At 38.2% G+C, this 16,238-nt stretch overlaps 1 protein-coding gene and 1 long non-coding RNA gene across 2 annotated transcripts in view; both read right to left on the bottom strand.

Annotated features, from left to right (window-relative positions):
- The window catches only part of LOC125799091 (uncharacterized), a 515,567-nt gene that overhangs the window by 139,639 nt on the left and 359,690 nt on the right, over positions 1 to 16,238 (bottom strand). The gene's annotated exons all lie outside the window — the stretch shown is intronic.
- plxna4 (plexin A4) overlaps positions 1 to 16,238 on the bottom strand; it is a 459,159-nt gene that overhangs the window by 115,584 nt on the left and 327,337 nt on the right. The gene's annotated exons all lie outside the window — the stretch shown is intronic.

Below are 16,238 nucleotides of genomic sequence, written 5' to 3'. Positions count from 1 at the left end.
CATGAAGTGCCCATAATAAAACACAGTGGATCAACACCAGCAGATGACATGTCTCTCCAAACCATCACTGATTGGTGGAAACTTCACACTAGACCTCGAGCAGTTTGGACTGTGTGTCTCTCCACTCTTCCTCCAGACTTTCTATGAATGTAATCTTTATTAGGCTCTACAACTACATTCATAACTTTAAAATTATAATGCATTCATAAGGCATTATAAACATGGCTATGCATATTTATAAAAACAGATAATCCATTATAGCCATGTTTATTAAGCATTATGACTGTTAAAACATTATTACTGTTTAACATTTTTATGTTAAAATAGTATATATCTATATATCTATTGTTAATAATCTAGTCTCACAATGAAAGTCTGTCATTTTACTTGGAGTGCACAAAGACCTGTTATAATACATCATAACTGACTATAACTTATATTATATTCAAGACAAGTATAATTCATGAGTGGTTAAGCATATATTTATAGGATTACTGAGGGTGTGTTTATAAGTTGGCAGCTTTTATAGTCATAATACAGTCTGCAAGCTGGGACTGAGTTTCTTGGTATTGACGTATAACATGTTATAAACACAGCTATTAATGTGTTATAATACATTATACACAGTTCACAATGCACAATAAACATGTGTTTAAAATGCCTTATGAATGCATTATAATGTGTTATATGACTATGAGTATTATAGAAATGACACTCATAGAAAATCGTCTATTATGGAGATGCGGATTTCATTTTCCAGCAGGACTTGGCACACTGCCCACACTAACAAGTAACAAGTACCAATTGGTCTGACTGTATATAATATTCTAATTTTCGGAGAGTTTTTTGACCGATTTTTTTATATTGGCTGTAAGTGATAATCATACATCAACAATAAAAAAAAAATGAACGCTTACTAATGTAATATATAATATATAATATATAATCTATATAATATATGAGGCACTTCTGCACTTCTGTATACTGTAGCAGACTGAATGTAATTTACAGAACGCTAAAGGAGGGAAATAAAGTGACTGTGTACGAGGAGCAGAGACGCAAACCTTTCCGATAACCTTGCTCACACACACACACACAAACACACACACACACACACACACACACACACACACACACACACTCACAGACTGTCACACAAATCCATAATGTTAAGGGATAAACACGGTGAGTCATCCAAGCATACAGAATCAGTCTCATCATCTTTCATTGTGACAGGTGCACAGGGTTTTAGATTTCACTCACACCTCTTCAGCGTTTTAATCACAGCTCTCTTAGATTATTCTCTCTCACACACACACACACACACACACACGTATACACACATACATATACACACACATACGCATAGCCACACACACTCGCATCCATGCATATGCATGGAAACACACCCTATAATGAGTGATGACTGACCACCACATTAGCATCATCACTCTCTCACGGCGCAGTTGATGAACTATGGAAGCTGCGCAGGATCATAACAGTCAGCACTAGTACTTATCTCCCTCTTTATTACAGTTAGATAACAGCGAGAGCATGAGCTTTCATCTAATAAAATCCCTACTGACAGGTAAACAGCCAGCCGTAGATTAGCATCATAATACCATACTATTATAGTACTCTCGACTGACCATAAACATAGGCTACTAACAGCATGAATATTAAAGACGGCAGCTTTAAAATATGTATTACACTGTTCTCCTAAATGTAACATACACTGAAAAAAAAATATGCATTGGCTCAACTTAAGACTTAAGAGTTAAGTTGTAAATATATAACATTTTATGTTTGTTCAACATAACTGAGTTTTGTTAAAACAACAATAGTTTAATTACCTCAGCAGTTTTTTTTTGTCAAGTTTTGTGGGCTAACATTAATTAGTTTATATAGGTATTTTCAGCATATTTAGCATATTTTTATAGAACTCCCAATACTGACTACATAATATCATGGTAGTATAAGAGTAGCTCCGTAGCTCCAAGCCAGCATACTGTGAGTACTAGGAACACAGAGTAAAGGTAACTTGTTCTTACAGCCTACAACACTGAAGCCTGGCAATCATCATATATATATAACACTAATGCATGCCTAGGATAAGGTAGCTTTGGGCAACAGACAATACAAAGATAGTAAGTAAGGGAGAGGCCACACCCAATATGCAAATATATGGTGCCAGGAGCCTTATGGGAAAGCTGTACGAACCAACATTTTGTTCCAACCACATTTTATATATATATATATATATATATATATATATATATATATATATATATATATATATATATATATATATGCTTTAATGTTGAATGTGTTCTGCATTCTGAGATGATTTTCTGCTCAGCACAACATCAAAAAGTGTGTATCTGAGTTACTGTAGCTTTTCTGTCAGCTCCAACCAGTCTGACCATGATATTAAACAGATGATGTTTCCATTTGAAGGCCTGTTACTTACTGGATGTTTTTTTTTTCTTTTTCTCATTGAATCACTGTGGTGCTAAAAATCCCAGGAGATCAGCAGCTGCAGATATGTAAATTCTCACAGAAGGCATCATGAATAAACTATGAATGAACACATGTGGAGTTTTATGTACTTAACAAAAAATGAGCTGTCCTCCACAGTCACCGGACCTGAACCCAATCCAGATTTGAGGTTTGGGGTGAGCTGGAGCACAGAGTGAAGAAGGCAAAGGAGCAACAAGTGCTAATAAACACCTCTGGAAACTCCTTCCTTCCTTCAAGACTGTTTTTTCATTTCAGGTGGCCACCTCTTGAAGAAGCTCATTGAGAGAATGATGCCAAGAGTGTGTAATCAAAGCAGTAATCAGAGCAAAGGGTGTCTCTATTTTGAAGAAACTAGAATATAAAACATGTTTTTTTAGTTATTTCACCTTTTTTTGTTAAGAACATAAAACACCACATGTGTTCATTCATAGTTTTAATGCTTCAGTGAGAATCTACAAGGTAAATAGTCATAAAAATAAAGAAAACGCATTGAAAAAGAGAACATCACATTTTCAAAAACAAGAAAAAAAAATGTTCCTGAAACTGCTGGCTCCTATCTGCATGACAGTTCGCATTTTGCTGCAGCCACACGATTGGCTGACTATTATTAATTGTGTAAACGAGTAGGCGTACAAGTGTGCACACACTGGATACAAGAACAGATCCGTCCTTTAGTCTTCTGCTCTCTTTCATGTTCTCCAGACCCATCACCCTCTATCACACCTACAGTATGTGCTTTCCCACCAGTTTATCTCCAGCTGTCTCAATTTCCCCCCATTTTTTTGACTCAAGGACGCTTTGAGCAAAATTACCATGACTGTGTGAACATGGCTGTTGATTCTCTCCATTTCTGGCAAGCACATTATCTCCAGCCTTCCAATTGCGACTCTACACAGCGTGTCTGCAATTACAGCGCACAATGCCTTCCCAGGTTCGTGAGACAGTTCAGAAGTGTATCGTAGCTGCCACTTCATCATCCCCGGGATGTGCGTCATGTCATCCGGGTGCTTTTGGCTTAGGGTGATAAGAGGCTTACGATCGGTATGAATTTCACTGGGTGGCTAAGAAACAGCTTTAAAACTTTGTTGTGTCTAAATACAAGGCCTAAACACTCTTTTCGGTAAGACTTTCTATAAATGTCATCTCTATAAGACTCTATAAACAACCTATAACCTATTATAATGCATTCATGAGGCATTATAAATGTGATTATATGTATTTATAAAAATATATAACCCATCATAGCCATGTTTATTATGCTTTACAAATTCTGATGATCATAAGGCCTTAATAGCTGTGTTTATAACAGGTTATACTTATCTACTTATGAACACAACCTACAATAATGCTCTAATTATTTTTATTTTAAACCGCTCATTAATTGTTCTCATCTTGAATATAATATTAGTTATAGTAACTATAATAATGTATTATAACAGGTCTTTGTGCGCTCCAAGTAAAGTGACACTTTACTTCTATTGTGGGACTAGATTATTAATGATAGCATATGTATATACTATTTTAACATACATATTATAAGCACAGCTTATAATGTTAGAATGTATTATGATCACAAGTCATAAGTCATATTAGTGTGCCTTATAATCCTGTGTGCCTTAGTATGCATACTATCAGTCCAGTATGGAGCAGCATTAGCATTACCCCCTCACCGCGCTAAGTGCTAGCTCTTTCACCATTCAGAGTTGAGTATTATCAATTTTAACCTGCTGCTAACCCTGGCTAGCACTGCTGGAGCAGCATTAGCATTACCAACTAAGCAAGCTAAGCGCTAGCTCTTTCGATGTTCAGAGTTGAGTATGAAAATATTTTTTTAAGAATTACAGTTTTGATTACTTAACTGTACTTAGCTTGACAGGTTCTGCTGAATTAGAAGGGAAACATGGTGGCACCCCTGTTTCTTACTAGTGTTGCGTAATGCTTATAATTCGATGCGCCATATAGTGCAATAAAATATGGTATTTAGACAAACCCATTGCTGTATCCAGTGTTTTTTTTTATATATAATTGGACTCATTGGCACAGTATCACCAAAGAATCCAACCTTTCCCAGTATGTTTATATTAGCTTTTCTATTCACAACAAAAACAGAAATATATGACTGCAATTGTCAGGTACATGATTGCACCTTCTCTCTTTCTCTGACTGAACATAACCTGGAATCGGATTCATCCAGTCTGAAAGGAGACCGCATCACACCCTCCCAGTTTAAAATGATTCTTCTGCATGCTTGGTGCAATTACCCAAATCCCCCAAATCCCCCAAATCCCAAAACTTACGGTGCCCAAACTTTTTCACACCACTCTACTGTGCTAGCAGAGGCCAGTTAGCAGGGTCTTATTTGCATAATGCTAACTGGCTCCTACAAGCTTTAATTCATCATTAGCCGCATCGATAGCCTAAGCATTCCTTCAGGGAGATGGCGAGGTTCTAAATGAGGATTTAGTGGCCAGAACTGAGCAGGATGTAGGGTTGGGTACAGCCTCACTGTTGGGGAAAGGTGTGTGTGTAGTGCTAACCGCAGCTCTTTCTGATCACTTTAATTCCACATGGACTGTGAAGAGAAGAGCGGCTAAGGGGTGTAGAGTACAGTGAATCTGTGTGTGTGCAATTTAGGACAATTATGTACTGTATGTGGGTGGGTGTATTGTTGTGTTTTGCATGTTTTAATGTCATTTCATGAATTTTAATGCAGCCTGTTTCTGCACAGAGCAACACTACTGGATATACTTTATAAAATCCACTGGGGTTTACTTAGTTCATTGACTATGCAAATGCTGTAGCTGAATAAAAGATCCAATGCTAACAAGGTGGAAGGTCGTCATTTATTACTAGGTAGAATAATGAGCTGTTAAAACAGAAACACAGGTGAACCTGATTGACAAAACAACACGAACCAAGATTGAGTTTTTTAATCTGTCAAAATCTAGGCATATTTGGACAGTAGTTAACAGTAGGCCCTTTGGCATAATATCTACTAGTGCATCTTTGGAAATTCTGGATTGGTGGCCAATCCTCATTAATTGCACATTGCACCAGTAAGAGCATAAAGAGTGTGAAGGAGGTTCAATTAGCAGGGTAAGAGCACAGTTTTGCTCAAAATATGTAAAGCAATGCACACTATAACATTATGGGTGACATACCGGAGTTCAAAACTGTTGAGGACAAATTGTTGGTGCACGTCTTGCTGGTGCATCTGTGACCAAGACAGCAAAAGTCTTTGTGATGCATCAAGAGCCACGGTATCCAGGGTAATGTCAGCATACCACCAAGAAGGACCAACCATATCCAACAGGATTAACTGTGGACGCTGTAAGAGGAAGCTGTCTGAAAGGGATTTTCGGGTGCTAACCCGGATTGTATCCAAAAAACATGAAACCACGGCTGATCAAATCACGACAGAACCTGTCCATCACCACAATAAATTCTTGTGGGCTAAAACCAGGTGTTTTACAAAGGAAAATCATGAACCACTGTATTTTTTCTTCCTAGGTTAGCCATGTTAGCACTGCAGCACAGTAGCCTGAGGACTACTCAGCACACGCTGCCTCTCCTGGGCCAAAACAAACACCTGCCCATACGTTCTCCACTGGATTTCACCTCTGGATTTATTGCCGCATTATGCTGATATAATGTGTACACGTTTATTGCCGTCGGCCGAGGTGATGAATCACGAGAAGAACCGAAGACGCTCCCTGTCAACCTCCATCATCAACCCTCTCCCCAGCAGATCTGCTAATACCTAATATCCCCCCGCTTTGGGGACGGACGGGGTTCTCCTGGCCCTTCTTCCTCCCTCTCTCTCTAGTCTTATTGATGGATGCGCCCGGCTGGCAGCTTTATGTGGGCAAGTGATTGACGCCAAGCATAACAACAGAATAATTGAAGGCTGGAAGGCTCTAATATGGAGTCTTCAGAGACGCTGTTCTGCAAGAGCTGCTTCTGTCAGGCCAGGTTATTAAGTCTTTACTGGCGGTGAAAGAAAAGTGAAAGAAAGGGGAAGGGGAGGTATAGAGGGGACGGGAACAAAAGACAGACTATAGAAGATTTTCTGTATTGCGTCAGTATATCATTAAAGTTAGTTTCTTTTGTGTTTCAGCATATCTAAAGTTACTGTAACATAAATGTAACATTATTCAGTCACAATTTATAATAATCGTCTCTAATAACTTTATGTATCTATTGTATCCAGTGTAACTACTGGTGACATATGCACTGTTACACATTTACTACAGTTGTATGGTTTGTGTAATAATAATAATAATAATAATAATAATAATAATAATAAGAGAGCACTTAAAAATGATGAGTTTCTTTGATTTTACAAAATTGAAAACCTCTGGAATATAATCAAGAGGAAGATGGATGATCACAAACCATCAAACCACCAAACTGAACTGCTTGATTTTTTGCACCAGGAGTAAAGCAGCATAAAGTTATCCAAAAGCAGTGTGTAAGACTGGTGGAGGAGAACATGATGCCAAGATAACTGCATAAAACTGTGATTAAAAACCACCAGGGTTATTCCACCAAATATTGATTTATGAACTCTTAAAACTTTATGCACAAATAAATGCTCTAAATGACAATATTTCTATTTGGAATTTGGGAGAAATGTTGTCTGTAGTTTATAGAATAAAACAACAACAATCCTTTTACTCAAACATAAACCTATAAATAGCAAAATCAGAGAAACTGATTTAGAAACTGAAGTGGTCTCTTCATTTTTTCAGAGCTGTATGTCTCTAACAGCTTTATCACAGTGTATAATTAGGGCTTTGGTTGTTTTTGGATGCTATAAATCATTATTTAGATTTCATTTTGGAAAAATGGACAAATATTCCATCTATAGTTCCAATCGCATGCCATCTATAGATACATAATCTGCACCACTATAATTAAGCTGTAACATTGCTTATTTCACCAGTAGTTACACTGTTACTACATGCATTGTTAATGTGTAACTACACAGTTATTAGAAACACTTATTATAAAGTGACCTATTATTCTTTCATTTATTCAATACTATAGAGAACCTTTTAATAAGATTTACTTGCTGCTTAAAGGTGTGCAATTGAATTATGAAAGATAATAGGGAATTTAAAATTATTTTTAAATTTGAGATTTTAAAACTTTAAGGGTTCAATGTGAGCTTACAGTCGTGCATTTTGTGTTTTACTGAGGTGAACAAAAATAGCATTAATTAATATTAATAATTAGTGATGTCAAAATTTAATGATTAATTGTGATTAATCACATTTTATTTTCATTCCAATCTAATCCTTTCTAATAGAAGATATTTAAGTGTATGATTAGCTACATGTAATTATATTTATATATTAGTAGTAATAGTAGTGTCAATCTCAACAATATTTGACCTTCCCTTGTAGTGTGACAGGTGATAATCTCTGGTTTTGACCTTCATATACCCTTGATTTTTTATTACATTTTTTTATCGTGATTCCAATCTGTATTGGCACAGATTTATAGGACTTTTCTATCACTGGACCTCATTGGATTTTATTTAAACACCCCTGAACGGGTCTGTGGGACCAGTTTTCATTTTTCATCAAATGATACTAAAAAAATATTTTTTTCTAACTCAGACTCATTGGCATTGGCTCATTTTTTGTGAAAAACATATATCAAAACACATTTTTGATAAACACACAATGTACACCCCCCCCCCCCCCCCTACACATTTATATTACATACAGTATGTTTGGCCAAGGGCTAATAAACATTGCTTCATTTGTAAATTTGAAACTAAACAAATTTTCTACTCATATCTTGAGTTTAATTCATTTTCTTTTACAATTTATTAAAAAACTAATAAAAAAAGAGTAGCATTTTTTGAAAGAAATGTAACATAAGAAAGGTAAAGGGCAAATATTAACCATGTAAGCTGTTTATATTGCTCACAATTTAGGTGAAGCAAGCATGTGTAAAGCATTTTAATGTAAAATTGCTTAATTTGGCTGCATTGAATACAAGTAACAAAGTAAACGAGTAACAAAAATATGAACACCACACAAGGGTTAAAAGATTATTGAGGTTCTTCTTGGAAGAATATCTTTAAATAAACAAGTGGTTCACTAAAACTCACACCACAACCAGCCAACAAGACAAGAGCAGATGAGTCACCAGCCACTGCTGAGGATAAAAAATGCCAGAATTAACCTAATCTGGATTCACCATCAGACAAGCCCCCCCCTTCCCTCCCATCTCAGGCTCTATGTAGAGCACTAAAGCTGCCCAGTGACTTATCCCAGCCAGAACTGATTACCAGCACCCTGCGGCAAAACCTTACTGGAAACCCAGTAACCGCGACACGCGGCACGGCCGAGAGGTTCACGCCGCAGTGCAGCCGCTCCCCCTAAGCCACTGATGTACGTGAAATATGACGTGAGGCGCTCAAGGTTGGCGATAAAGTAGAAGGAGACGATGCTGCGCTTGATTAAAAAAAGAAGATGACAGAAGTTTGAGGTTGTGGAGAAGTGTGTGTTTGCACTGGAGGTCTTCACCGAGAGACGCCCGGGGGGAGCAGCTGATGCATATTCACATTACACTTGTAAATGGGAGAATGGTGGAATGATTCAGGCAGTAATCACTCTGCATGTTTACTGCAGCACAGGAAGCAGCAGCACCAGGAGGAGTGCAGAAAAGACTGAAACCTCCTCAAAAAAAAAACACTGATTTATTCTTCTGGAGCTCAGCTGAAGCACGAGTGATGATTACAAACAGATACAGCAATGCTTTTATAAAGAGAAAAAAAGATCTATACAAGTAGAGAAGTGTGTGTGTGTGTGTGAGAGAGAGAGAGAGAGAGACAGAGAGAGAAAGAGAGACAGAGACAGAGAGAGACAAAGAGAGAGGGGTAGATACAGAGAGACAGGGATAAAGAAAGACAGAGAGAAAGAGAGATAAATAGAAAGATGGAGACAAAAAGAGACAAAAACAGACACTAGAACAGACAGAAAGACAGGCAAACGCAGAAACAAAGAAAGACAGAGACACACAGAGACAGAGGGAGAGAAAGAAAGAAAGAAAGTGAGAGACAGTGAAAGAGAGACAGAGACAGAGAAAAAGTGAGAAAGTGAGAGAAAGAGAAAGATGGAGCCAGAGAACAATACACTGTGAGAGATGGAAAGAAAGAGAGACAGAGATAAAGAAAGACTGATACAGAGAGAAAGACAGACAAAGAGAAAGAGAGATGGAAAGAAAGAGTGAAAGAAAGAAAGCCAAAGAAAGACAGAAAGAGTGACAGCCAGAAAGACATAGAGAAAGCCATAGACACACAGAGGCAGAGGGAGGGAAAGAAAGAAATTGAGAGACATTGAAAGAGAGACAGAGACAGAGAAAAATACACTGAGAGAGACGAATGAGAGACAGAGATAAAGAAAGACTGATACAGAGAGAAAGACAGGCAAAGAGAAAGAGAGAAAGAGAGATGGAAAGAAAGAGAGACACAGTGAAAGAAAGAAAGCCAAAGTCAGACAGAAAGAGAGACAGCGAGAAAGAAAGACAGAGACAGATAAAGTAACAAATAGAAAAACAACTAGAGAGACAGTGAAGGACAGACAGAAAGAAAGAGAGAGAAATAGAAAGATGGCGACAGAGAAAAAGAGACAAAGACAGAGACAGACAGAAAGAAAGAGAGACAGAGATAAACAGAGACAGAAACAAAGAGAGACAGACACACAGACAGAGGGAGAGAAAGAAAGTGAGAGACAGTGAAATAGAAACAGCGACAGAGAAAAAGTGAAAAAGAGACAAAGAGAAAGTGAGAGAAAGAGAAAGATGGAGACAGAGAAAAATGGACAGAGAGAGACGAAAGAGAGACATAGATAAAGAAAGACTGATACAGAGAGAAAGACAGGCAAAGAGAAAGAGAGATGGAAAGAAAGAGAGACACAGTGAAAGAAAGAAAGCCAAAGTCAGACAGAAAGAGAGACAGCCAGAAAGACAGAGAGAAAGGCATAGACAGACAGAAAGAAAGACAGCAAGAAAGAAAGACAGAGACAGAGACAGATAAAGCGACAAAGAGAAAAACAGAAAGAGAGACAGTGAAGGAGAGACAGAGAGAAAGAGAGAGAAATAGAAAGATGGAGACAGAGAAAAAGAGACAAAGACAGAGACAGACGGAAAGAAAGAGAGACAGAGATAAACAGAGACTAGAACAGAGAGAAATAGACACACAGAGACAGAGGGAGAGAAAGAAAGAAAGTGAGAGACAGTGAAAGAGAGACAGCTAAAGAGAAAATGTGAAAAAGAGACAAAGATAAAGTGAGAGAAAGAGAAAGATGGAGACAGAGAAAAATAGACAGAGAGAGACGAAAGAGAGACAGAGATATAGAAAGACTGATACAGAGAGAAAGACAGACAAAGAGAAAGAGAGAAAGAGAGATGGGAAGAGAGAGAAACACAGTGAAAGAAAGAAAGCCAAAGACAGACAGAAAAACAGACAAACACAGAAATAAAGAAAGACAGAGACACACAGAGACAGAAGGAGAGAAAGAAAGAAAGTGAGAGACAGTGAAAGAAAGACTGATACAGAGAGAAAGACAGACAAAGAGAAAGAGAGATGGAAAGAAAGAGAAACACAGTGAAAGAAAGAAAGCCAAAGTCAGACAGAAAGAGAGACAGCCAGAAAGACAGAGAGAAAGGCATAGACAGACAGAAAGAGAGAGAGTGAGTGAAAGAAATAGACAACTAGAAAGACAGAGAAAGAGAGAAAGAGAGAGAGAGAGTTGGAAAAACCCTGGCACACTGAGCAAACCTGGCACAGATGGGCAGATCCATAATTAGAGGGTGGGAGTGTGTGTTTGAGAAAGAGAGAAAGAGAGAGAGAGAGAGAAAGATAGATAGACAGATTGATAGACAGAAATAGAGAGAAGAATGTTTTTTTTCGTATCATACAGGCAGTATAACTGAGCATTGAGCACATCTACAATATTTAACCATCGCTTTACCTCCTGCAGCCTCCCTCCCTCCCTCCCTCCCTCTCTTCTACCTGTTTTTTCGTCTTGACTCCGCCCATAACCATTCCATCCATCGCTTCTCCCTCAATCATTTCTAATGATTCCTTTGCTTTTCTAGTGCAGCCCTGAGGGAGGGGGAAGGGGGAGGGGCTTATGTCATTCACAAATCAGGCCTACAGCCCTCCTCTCTGCTGCTATCTGCCATTCAATGGCATAGACCTGCTGCCAATTACAGCCGCAAATTAACATCTTAATAAGATGAGAGGCAGTCCGGCACATCGATCCATCGGCCCTTTCCCACATCTCTCTCTCTCTCTTTTTTCGCTCACCTTTCTCTCTCTCTTTTTACCTTTTCTTCTCTCCCTCTCTCTCTCCACACAGCTTCTTCAACACTGCAGTTCATTTATTTATTCATCTATCTATCAGGTACGCTGAACATTAATCAACCCGTAGCTAAATGTGCCACTGTTAGCCAACTGGCTAATTTTCAATTGCGTCCCCTGAGGCCTGCAGTTTCACGCCAGAAACAGTTCAAACAAACAAACCATGCGGTACAAACAGACCAGCTAATATTACAGCACATAATAAAGCATTACAGGCCAAATAGAGACACACTAAAGGCATTTCCATTCATATACAGGCAGGTCAAACTAGAGAAAATAAGAAATTCTACATGTTCACGCTCTTGATTGGCCATGAGCCATAGTTTAAACCACATATATGGGCTCTAAAAGGATCTTAAACAATGCGCAGGGCATGTCAAGATGTTCATTGCTATCTTACACCCTGCCAACAGTCTCAGTATTTTCACATCTTGAGAAAATACCATAGAATGGCAAGTGACACAGTGATTGGTTTATTTCACGTTAATTACATTCATTTCAAGCCACACATGGTGTACTTTTTCCGTCGTTATGACAGTGAAGACACACTGACACATCCTAACTCAAGCTTAGAGCCATGCAAGGTCTACTTTTCCAGCTGTTATGATAGCGAAGACACACTGACACATCCTAAATCAAGCTTCGAGCCACACAAGGTATACTTTTCCCGCCATTATGATAGAAAAGACACACTGTACTTAAAAATAATGAGTTATTTTGATTTTACCAAATTGAAAACCTCTGGAATATAATCAAGAGGAAGATGGATGATCGCAAGCCATCAAACCACCAAACTGAACTGCTTGAATTTTTGCACCAGGAGTAAAGCAGCATAAAGTTATCCAAAAGCAGTGTGTAAGACTGGTGGAGGAGAACATGATGCCAAGATGCGTGAAAACTGGTCTGAAAGCTCTGCATCTTTTTCAGACATTTCTATGTAGTTTATAGGATAAAAAACATGTTCATTTTACTCATACATAAACCTATAAATAGCAAAATCTAAGAAACTGATTTAGAAACTGAAGTGGTTTATTCATTTTTTCCAGATCTTATGCTGGTTAAGATATGGTCACTGTGTGTATAACTGTGTATAACTGTGTATAACTACTGTTGAATGTTGAGCTTACTCATGATGAGATCATGAGATCATGCTTGAGAAGCAAGCATTAATAGATATTAAAAATATATTAGTTTTTTTTTTCTCTACAGCCCATCTGGAGGCTGTTTCTGAACATTTAAAGATCATTTTAAAGCTATCTTGTACTCAACTCACCAAACAATATGTCTAAATTCCAGCTTGGGAGTGACTGCTAATGCTGAATGTAGCATAAAGCCTGTTGTTGGTATTGGGAGATGAAAAGCAGGGGTAGCATATTATATCTCTCTCTCTCTTCCAGTCTTTCTCATTCTGTCTCTCTCTCTCTCTCTCTTTTACAAGCCCCTAAGGGGAACAGCGAGTGAGCTCGATGTCTGGCCCGAGCAGATGTGTTATTTAGTCATGGCGTGTTGAGCCAGGGGCTAGCTAAGAGAGATGCAGGCGCGACTCGACACGGCCGTATTAACTCAGAGAGGCTGGGTAGGGAGGCCAGAGCGCTGGGGTTTAAACCCTCTATTCAGCAATGCTACAGATCGTCTGCATGACCATGTTTTATTGCTTCCTCTTTGGACAAAACGAAGAGAAAGAGAAAGAGAGCTGTCTAACAGTGGATAAAGAAAGACTGACAGAAGTAGATTAGAAAAAAAAATAGCTAATGAAACTTCTACATCATTTTCTTTCTTGGCTGTCTCTAACTCTCTTTTAATTAAACCGAAAGTCAGAGTCTTGGCACCGGCAAGCAGCCTAAAAACCACCAAATGGGAAGATATAGGCATCAGGCATTAGGGTATTAGTGGTGGGCTGACGTATTTTTTATTGCATATTTAAATGTAAAGGCGTCAAACTGCTTGGAACCGAACTTCTGTTTCTGGCTTCTAAGCAGAAACAGTGTTGCTATGCATTGGCACGTTTTGGAGCGCCATTGGTGGTTGGATTCTGACTGAGTTTACAATACAATACATGACGCCTTAGCACAGCAAAAAAACAATACAACACTTTGAGCACTTACCCTCTTAACACCTCTAACTAACTACCTTCTACTACCAGATCAGGAAAATATCTCACTATCTTTAATAATAAACTCCTGAAGACAGAGCTCTTCAAAGAGCACTTACTCTCCTAACACCTCTAACTAACTACCTTCTACTACCAGATCAGGAAAATCTCTCACTATCTTTAATAATAAACTCTTGAAGACAGAGCTCTTCAAAGAGCACCTACTCTCCTAACACCTCTAACTAACTACCTTCTACTACTTCTAACCTCATTTTTTCCTTCCCTTATTTTTTCTCCTCTATCCCAATTTTCCCCTTTGGTCTCCTTTAGGCTCTGTCTTAAAATGTTTTTTTTTTTTGCCTTGAACTTATACGTCCTCTATTGCTAAATGTATATCATTATTTTTAGTCTCTTGAAGTTGAAGGACCTCCTCACTTCATCAAGTGCTCAAAAAGCATTAAAAGGATTACCTGGATCCATTTCTGCCCCCCTAAAAAATCCCTTAATTGGAAAAAAGGCATGGTGATTCATCCGCAAAGGGTCAGAGAGAAGGCCATCTCATTTATCTGAGCAAAGTTGACTCGTCATTGTCTTCGGCGCAGAGATTTCTGCAGGTAAACATTCAAACTCATTAAGCCGGAAGCAGCAAGTCTGCGCCGAAGACTCCGAACACCCCCCTCCCGCCGACCCCTCGATACCTCGGGTTAATGAAATCCAAATTAAACTCATTAGCCAGACGAAACACCTGCCTTAAAACAACAGTCAAACAAAACAGGCGGAGGAAATGTCATTAAAATGTGCTAATGCTCGGTCCCTGCTTTTGTGAGCCCGTCGTTAGGCACACAATATGAAAATCGCAATATTAACATGGTCAATATTGACCGTGCGAGCCAGTTGATAATTAGAAAGGCAAATGTGGGCGACCACGTAGCTCCCACCGAGAGATGCTAATAAACGCTGAGCATTAGTGACCAAACATGTTCGTACGGCTAAAACCCGGATCACCCTGGGAGCCAGGATGCCTTCACACGGCGTTAAAAACAAACAAACAAACATACCAAAAATGGACACCAGCATTAAGCACAAGAGGGAATAGGAAGATACGGAGCTTTAGATCAAATTTAGCAAAACTAATCAAACCTATCCTGTGTAAAAAAAAAAAAAAAACTCACTCAATAGAATATACTAGAATACAAACGTATTCTTGTCTTTTCGACAGCATTTTGATGAAAAATAATTAATAATAAACTTATGAAACATCATAATGACATTATTACAAAGTTTGACGTTTTATTCACATTATCTTTTGAGATTTCTTTTCATCTACAGTATGTTAAACTAACACTTTCCCAATCATTTGTGCAGCACACTTGAACTCCAATGATCTCTACTAGCAATATAGATCAAAGCTACACTCAAAGCTACACTAGTATTTATAAAAAGTCTATAGAAGCAACAGGTTCAACATCAATTTCACATTAACGCTCAGTTGCAGGCAATGACAATTCAGCTAACGTTTCATTATCCACTGTTTAATTGCTCACAAGAAACTACCTTTATTTATTTCGTAATAAGGGTGAGCTTTCAGTGAAGTTTCTCCAGCACTAAGGCTGGGTGCAGCAGCATTAGCATTAGCTGTTAACTGCAGCACTAGCTCTTTCTTCATTCAGAGGGGAGTATATCATACACAGATAGATAGATAGATAGATAGATAGATAAATAGATAGATAGATAGATAGATAGATAGATAGATAGATAGATAGATAGATAGATAGATAGATAGATAGATAGATAGATAGATAGATAGATAGATAGAGTACAGGCCAAAAGTTTGGACACACCTCATTCAATGCGTTTTCTTTATTTTCATGACTATTTTCATTGTAGATTCTCACTGAAGCATCAAAACTATGAATGAACACATGTGGAGTTTTATGTACTTAACAAAAAATGCCCTGTCCTCCACAGTCACCGGACCTGAACCCAATCCAGATTTAAGGTTTGGGGTGAGCTGGAGCACAGAGTGAAGAAGACAAAGGGGCAACAAGTGCTAATAAACACCTCTGGGAACTCCTTTCTTCCTTCAAGACTGTTGGAAAACTTTTCATTTCAGGTGGCCACCTCTTAATGAAGCTCATTGAGAGAATGATGCCAAGAGTGTGTAAACAAAGCAGTAATCAGAGCAAAGGGCGGCTCTATTTTGAAGAAACTAGAACAGAAAATATGTTTTTTTTTTTTAGGTAA

Source organism: Astyanax mexicanus, chromosome 2 (assembly GCF_023375975.1).
Source record: "Astyanax mexicanus isolate ESR-SI-001 chromosome 2, AstMex3_surface, whole genome shotgun sequence".
NCBI lineage: Eukaryota > Metazoa > Chordata > Actinopteri > Characiformes > Acestrorhamphidae > Astyanax > Astyanax mexicanus.
The sequence above is the reverse complement of the archived record's forward strand: the minus strand, read 5'-3'. Positions and strand labels throughout refer to the sequence as shown.